We start from the raw sequence: 7,040 nt of genomic DNA, 5'->3' as shown, positions 1-7,040 counted from the left end.
TACCCCTTGTTTGGTTAAGTATTTTTCCCCCATCCATTTCCAGTTGTGAAAAATATTCCCTTCCCTTTTCCTTTAATTTGTTTATGATATGAACTTTTTCATTACATCTATGCATCCATTTAAAGTCTAAGGCATCCAGGTGATTCAGTGGATAAAGCGTTGGACTTGGGAGTCAGGAAAACCTGAGTTCATATCTTGCCTCAAACACTTATTAGCTGAGTAACCCTGGGCAAGTCACTTGATCTTTCTACACCTGTTTCCTCATCTGTAAAATGAGGATAATAATAACACCCACCTCCCAGGGTTGTAATGGTCAAATCTATATTATAAAGTATTTTGCAAACTTTAAAGTACTGTATAAATGCTAGTTATTATTATTATAGTCTATGATGCGAGATGTTCATTTAAACCCATTATGTCAGACTGCTCTCCAGTTTTCCCAGAAGCTTTTATTGAGTAAGGAGTTCTCATCCCAGTTGTTTGTCATCTTGGGTTCAATTGTTCCGGTCCAGAGTGAAGTCAACAGAAGAGGGGGAAAATGCACACAATGGTTATGATAATGTAGAGAAAAATAGCCTTGAAAGACTAAAGAATGCTGATCAAGGTAAAAACCAATCATGCCATCAGAATGCTGATAATGAAACATGCTACCCATGGTTAAGCAGAGAGATGATGGACTAGAGGAGCGAGAGGAGACATATTTTTAGACACTGGCACTGTGTTTCTTTTGCTTAACTATACCAGGTTATTGTAACAAGGGAGGGCTTTTGGTTACAAGGGAGGACTTCTTTTGGAGAAGCAGTGAGAGTTGGTGTGTAGAGTGAGGCAAAAATAAAAGAAGGAAAGACTAAAGAGCAGCTAAAACAGCATACAGGGGAGAACAGTAGAAAGTTCAGAAGGGGAAATAAACAATGTGACAATTTTGATACTATTGTGATAAATTTAATGCACATTTTAAAAAGAAAACTATAGCAAAAATTTACAGTTTCATATATCACCCTCTTTCCTGTTCTTTATATAATGAAGTGCTTGTGTTTGTTGATTGTGTTAAATTTATAATAAAAAAGAGAATTTTTAAAAAGTGTAAAGGGGGCCACGTCAATTCAATTTTCATACAAGAGGGTGTGATGAAGATGCTGCTATATATGTTTGGAAACCATTCCCCCAAGGCCAGTGGTTTCATTTACAGAGTCCTGCCTTTTCCTGCTGTTGGATTGCATTGTGGTTCTTCTCTAGAGTCAGGGCAAGGCTCCCACCCTCCCTCTGCTGAGAGTCAAAACTCTCTCTCTCTCTCTCTCTCTCTCTCTCTCTGTCTTTCTCTCTGTCCCTCTCTGTCTGTCTCTCACCCCCACCCACCCACCAATGTCCTGATGCCAAAATTGAGGCACATGGGACATACAGAGATCCAATCTGGAGGGCAGGGGGATCCCACTATAGATTGAAGCTACACAGAGAGTGTCCTCAGAAAGACAGGAAACTAAAGATGAAATACTAGAGCAAACCCACAGAAGCATCTTAGTCAAATCTGGACTGGAGGAAACCTTGGTTCTGCCTGACTCTGGAACAGGAAGGAGACAGAGAAGGAAAGAGGATCTCACTACATTCTCCTGACCCCTGCAGAAATAGGGGAGAAGGAAACCAGCCTCAGTCTAGGATTCCCATTCAGCACAAGGAAGCAAGAGAGAACTTCTGGTTTTGCCCTTGAGTTTCAGTCAGAAATTCAAACAGCAAGGCTGGCCAAAGTTGGTGGATTTTCTGTCCTTTTCCCCTCAGGAAGAGGTAGTATGATACAGTGGTTAGAAGACTGGACTTGGAGACAGACAGTCTGAGATTCAAATCCTGGACTGATACTAGCTGGGTGTCCTGGTACAAATTACTTCACATCTTTGTGCCTAAGATTCCATATCTGTAAAATGAGATAATAAGAAGCCATGGTAACTCCCTCAATGGGTTGTGAGGCTCAGATGAGATAATATAACTAATGTAAGTACTTTGCAAACCTTGGAGTATTTTGTAAATGTCAGTTCTTGCTGCTGTCATTGCTGCTGGTGGTGGCGTTGTTCTTACATAGGAGAGGAAATGTACAGGGATGTAATTCTTAGTCCCAGACTAATCTACTATAATAAAACTAAAGTTCTAAAATAATCATTCTATTTCCTCCAAGTCCTTTCCATTTCACACACCTAGATATCTATTCTAGAGCTCACTCTCCCTATTTTACAGACAGGGAAAACTAAGGCATAAAAAGAGAACAGATTTGCCCAAGTTTATAAAGCACGGGTTTGGAAACCACCTTGATGGAGAGAGAACACCAGATTGGGAGTCAGGGGAGTGAGGCTAGAACGTTGCTTCTGCCTCTAACCCCATTGGCAGAGCTCTTCACTTGAATGTTTAGTAGGCATCTCAACCTCAACATGTCCCAAACAGAACCCATTATCTTTCTCCTCTCAGACCAGCCCCCTCCTTCCAAATTTCCCTGTTTTTGTCAAAGGCATTATCATCTTTCCAGTCACCAAAGTTCTCAAACTTAGAGACATTCTCAATTTTTCATCTACTGTATCTAATTAGTTGACACATTTTTTCATAATATCTTTTGCACTGTCTCCTCTCTAAACACACAACCACCATCTTCCTTCAGGTTCTTCATCTTGAAATTGTTGTGGGGAAATCACTTCACAGACTTTAAAGTCCCATCGAAATGTGAACTCTTGGTCATAGGATCATCGCATTTTTAAACAAGGAAGGGACACTAGAGGTCATCTACCCAATATTGGCCTTTGAATTTTTCTTCCCAAGTACTTTCACATCTGCCACGGAGGTTTTGTCATCCTCCCAATAACCCGATGAGACCTGTAGTGCAGGGAGGAAATGAGCCATCACAGTATCCACTAACAACTAACAAAAATAGTAATAATAATTACAACACCCACCATTCGTAAAATTCTTTACAGTTTAGAATATCTATTCATGGGCTCGTGGATTTAAGGCTCTATGGGACTTCAAAAATCACTTGATCCAATGCCTTCATTTTATGGATATGGAAACTGAAGCCTAGAGACATCAAATTACTTCTCCAAGGTCACATAGACAGCTCCCACACACTAAGATTTGAGTATCCCAACAGGCTTGTAAGGTAGGTAGGAGGAGAAAGGTTGGGTAATACGCCCAAGGTCATGTTGCCAGTCCATGGAAGAAGCAAAACTAGGATCTTGAATGGGACTTTGTGCTTTTCAAAACAATCAATCCTCATAACAGTCCTGGGAAGTAACATGTTAGCAGGTAACGTTGCCCTTATATGCCGAGTTATGAAACTAAGATGTGAAAGGACTTGACTAAAGTCACATACTGAATTCATTAACGATTTGTAATTATAATCTATACTCTAACCTCCAGTCTAGAACAGGCTATTCCCACCTCATAGATGGAAAAAACTAAAGTGCATAGAGAAGTAATTTGTCCAAGGCCATATGGTCTCTGACAACATCTCAGGTAGGGTCCAGGGCAAGTACGGGGGAGGGACAGACAGAGGTCAAGGTAATCAATTATTATCTTAAAGTAGTTTATCTGTGGAGGATCTAACCTATAGGACCAAGCACTGGAAAGGACTTTCTGGGCCAGTCCCCTTTGTTTTATCTGTGAGAAACTGAGGCTCAGAGAAGGGAAATTCCTTTGGAAGATGGCAAGCCCAGGTACTCTCATTTCAAATTCAGCCCTCTTTCCTTTACGGCATGTGTGACCCCTAGAGGAATGTAAACCCTTTAAGACAGGGAATCTTTTGTTGTATCTCCAGTTCCTAATGCACCTCATAGGCATATAATGATTGTTGAATAGAATTGGACTGAAGGAATCCAGCCTCTTAGGTTGGGTTAGGGATACTAGGTCTTAGGGGGTATTTTATCAGTTGCTCTTGTGGTAGACCTGAGATGGAAGGTCCTTTTACCAGACAAAAATGAGGGTTACATTAGTCTCAGAGCACAATGATGTTTCTCAGATAAAGTTGGGGCCTGATTAGGGTACTGATGATTCCTCACTGCTACTTAATGCCCATGTGACTACAAGTAAATCATTTATCCTCTCTGGGCCTCAGTTTCCTCCTCTGTGGAATGAGGAGTTGGATCTGATGAGTGCTGAGGTATAAAGAATGTAAAAAGAGAAGAGAGTGGAACCCAGGACAAGAGCCTTGGGAATAAGAAGAAGATGAAGATCCAGCAAAGGAGACCAAGGAAGGTTGGTCAGGCAGGCAGGGGAACCAGGGTAGAACAATGTTAGAGAACCAAAGGAGGGAGCTAACATCTAGGAGGGAGCTGGTGATCAACAATGTTAAAAGCTATACAAAGGTCAAAGAAAATGAGGACTGAAGAAAGGCCAAAGGATTTAGCAATTAAATCCTTCTAGGCTTCTTCTCAGACCTCCACCCCCAACCTCTCTCCCCACCGGCCACAGTGATCCTCCTCACCGTTATCTGAATGCTGATGTAGCAGTTTCCATTTCCTTTTTTCTAGCCTTCCTCAATTCATTCACGGCAGCTCTCAGAATCTAAATCACGAGTGAGATGGGGGTGTCCCTGAAAAGTGAGTCAGGAGGGGCTAATTCATGACCTCAACATTTCCAGTCAGGCTAAGGGGGCCTCAGGTTCCACTGTAATGTTTGACTGTGGTTTTCAGCATGGACTTGGACTATGGAGAGGGAAGAGAAATGGAGGGGATATTCCAGGATATAATGTCTTCAGCAAAAATAGAGACAGAATCATTTAGTTGCATTGACTATAATTGGGAAGAAAACCATGATGCTCAAATTGAAATTAAGCTCCTCTCTGTATACATCTAATCACAATCATCTCTCCACCCTACCATTCCATCTTTAATTTCTTCCCATTCATTGGATCCTTCCCTGCTGCCTACAAAAGTGGCTCTGGTTTCTGTTTTCCTTTTATTTTTTTAAATAAATGTATATTTTCATTTGTGTATACTTTTATAATCTATGCCTCCTACCTGAACCTCCAAAAAGCCACACAAAATAAAATCATCATCAACATGCATAGTCTTACCAAACGATTGGCTATTGTTTTGGCCAACAGTCAAAAATATATGTCTTTTTCTCTGTATTTTAAGTGTATCACCTCTCTGAAAGGAGGTGAGTCATGTTTTATCTTCAGGCTTCTGGACTTGGGGTTTATCATTTACATTGACCATAATTCAAAAGTCTTTCAAAGTTGTTTTTCTCTCTAATGTTATTGTCAATGTATAAATTGTTCTAATTCTGCTCACTTTGCTTTGCATCCCTTCAGAGAGGTCTTTCCGGGTGCCTCTGAAACTGTCCACTTTGCCATTTCTTTTTTATTTCTCTATTATTATGTCACAATATAAAAATATTCCATTACATTCATATACCATAATTTATCTAGTCATTCCCCAATAAGAGGATACCTCTCCTCTTGGGAAGAAAAATGTTTCCCATTTTTTGCTACTATGAAAAGAGTTGCAATAAATATTTTTGTAAACTTTGATCCCCTTCCTCTTTGTTTGATATCTTTCAGGCATAAGCCCAATAACAGCATAGATGGCTCAAAGAGTAGGAACATTTTATTAACCTTTTGGTCATAGTTCCAAATTGCTTTTCAGAAGGCTGGACCAATTCACAAATCCACTAATACTGTACTAGTGTATCTGTTTCCTATAGCCCCTCTGACATTTGTAATTTTCTCTTGTGTCATCTTTGCCAGTCTGAAGCATGAGAGGTGGAACCTCAAAGTCACTTAATTTGCATTTCTCTAATCATTAGAAGTTTAGAGAATTTTTTCATATGGTTATTAATAACTGCCTTTGAAAATTGCCTCTTGCCATCATTTGACCATTTATCTTCTAAGGAACAGCTAACTCTTAGTATATAAAATGGAATCCATTTCTTATATATCTGGGATAAGAGAACTTTATCAGAGAAATCTGCTGTGAGGTTGTTGCTTTTTTACCTCCCAGTTACCAGTTTCCCTTCTAACTTTAACTACATTTGATGTGTTTTAGCAAAACATTTTATTTAGTCAACATTTTCCATTTTATCTTGTATTATTTTCTCAATCATTTGTTTAGTCATGAATTCTTTCCCTCTCCACAAATCCTGACAGTAATTTTTTCCTTTCTCATCAATTTTTATACGACCTTTTATGTTTGGGTCATGCATCCATTTGGAGTTATCTTGGTATATAGTATGAGTTGTTGTTCTAAACCCATTTTCTGCCAGATTGTCCTGTTTTTCTAACAGTTTTTTGTCAAAGAGTGAGGTCTCCTCTTTTCTAAATAAGATCTTCAATAGATTTTGTCATTCCCCTAAAGCTATCATCATATGTTTCCTTTATTTCACTGTTAAACACAGAGAAAGAATTATATACCTTGGCTGTTTACATTTCCTCACTAATTAATCACTAAATCCTTTACAGTCTACCATCCAACTCCATCAGTGCACTGAAATTGTTTTGTTTTGTTTTTTATGGGTTGATGATAAGCTTTTTTTATTTGCTAAATCCTTAGGTCCTTCCTCAACCCTCATCCTTTTTCTATAGCTTTCAATATTGGTGACTTCCAGCTCTTCACTTGACTTCTCTAACACTGCTCAATCCTGGTCCTCCTGCCTGTCTGACCACCCTTCCTTGGTCTCCTTTGCTGGCTTTTTATCCTCTTCTTTGACCTTTCTCTTTACATTCTCTCTTTTGCTGAGCTCATCTACTCCTATAAGTTCAGATGACTCTTAAATCTACACATTCACTCTGAACTTCTCCTGATGTCTCTGACCACCTGGATGTCCTGTTGGCACCTCAAACTCACTATGTTCAAATACAAACTGATCACCTTTCTCTTAACTTCCCTTTCTCTGTTATTGATGCCACCTTCTAATTCAAAGACATCTTTAAAACGAAAAAAAAGTTTTATGATTTTTTCACATCAATGTAACTTCCAAATGACTCCCCTCACTCAAAGAACCCTCTCTTGCAACAAAGTTCAACCAAGAAAAACAAATCACACATTGAATGACTCCAAAAAAAAAAA

This window comes from Vombatus ursinus, unplaced genomic scaffold (genome assembly GCF_900497805.2).
Source record: "Vombatus ursinus unplaced genomic scaffold, bare-nosed wombat genome assembly UNPS02014768.1, whole genome shotgun sequence".
Classification (NCBI taxonomy): Eukaryota; Metazoa; Chordata; class Mammalia; order Diprotodontia; family Vombatidae; genus Vombatus; species Vombatus ursinus.
This window is presented reverse-complemented; position numbering follows the sequence as displayed.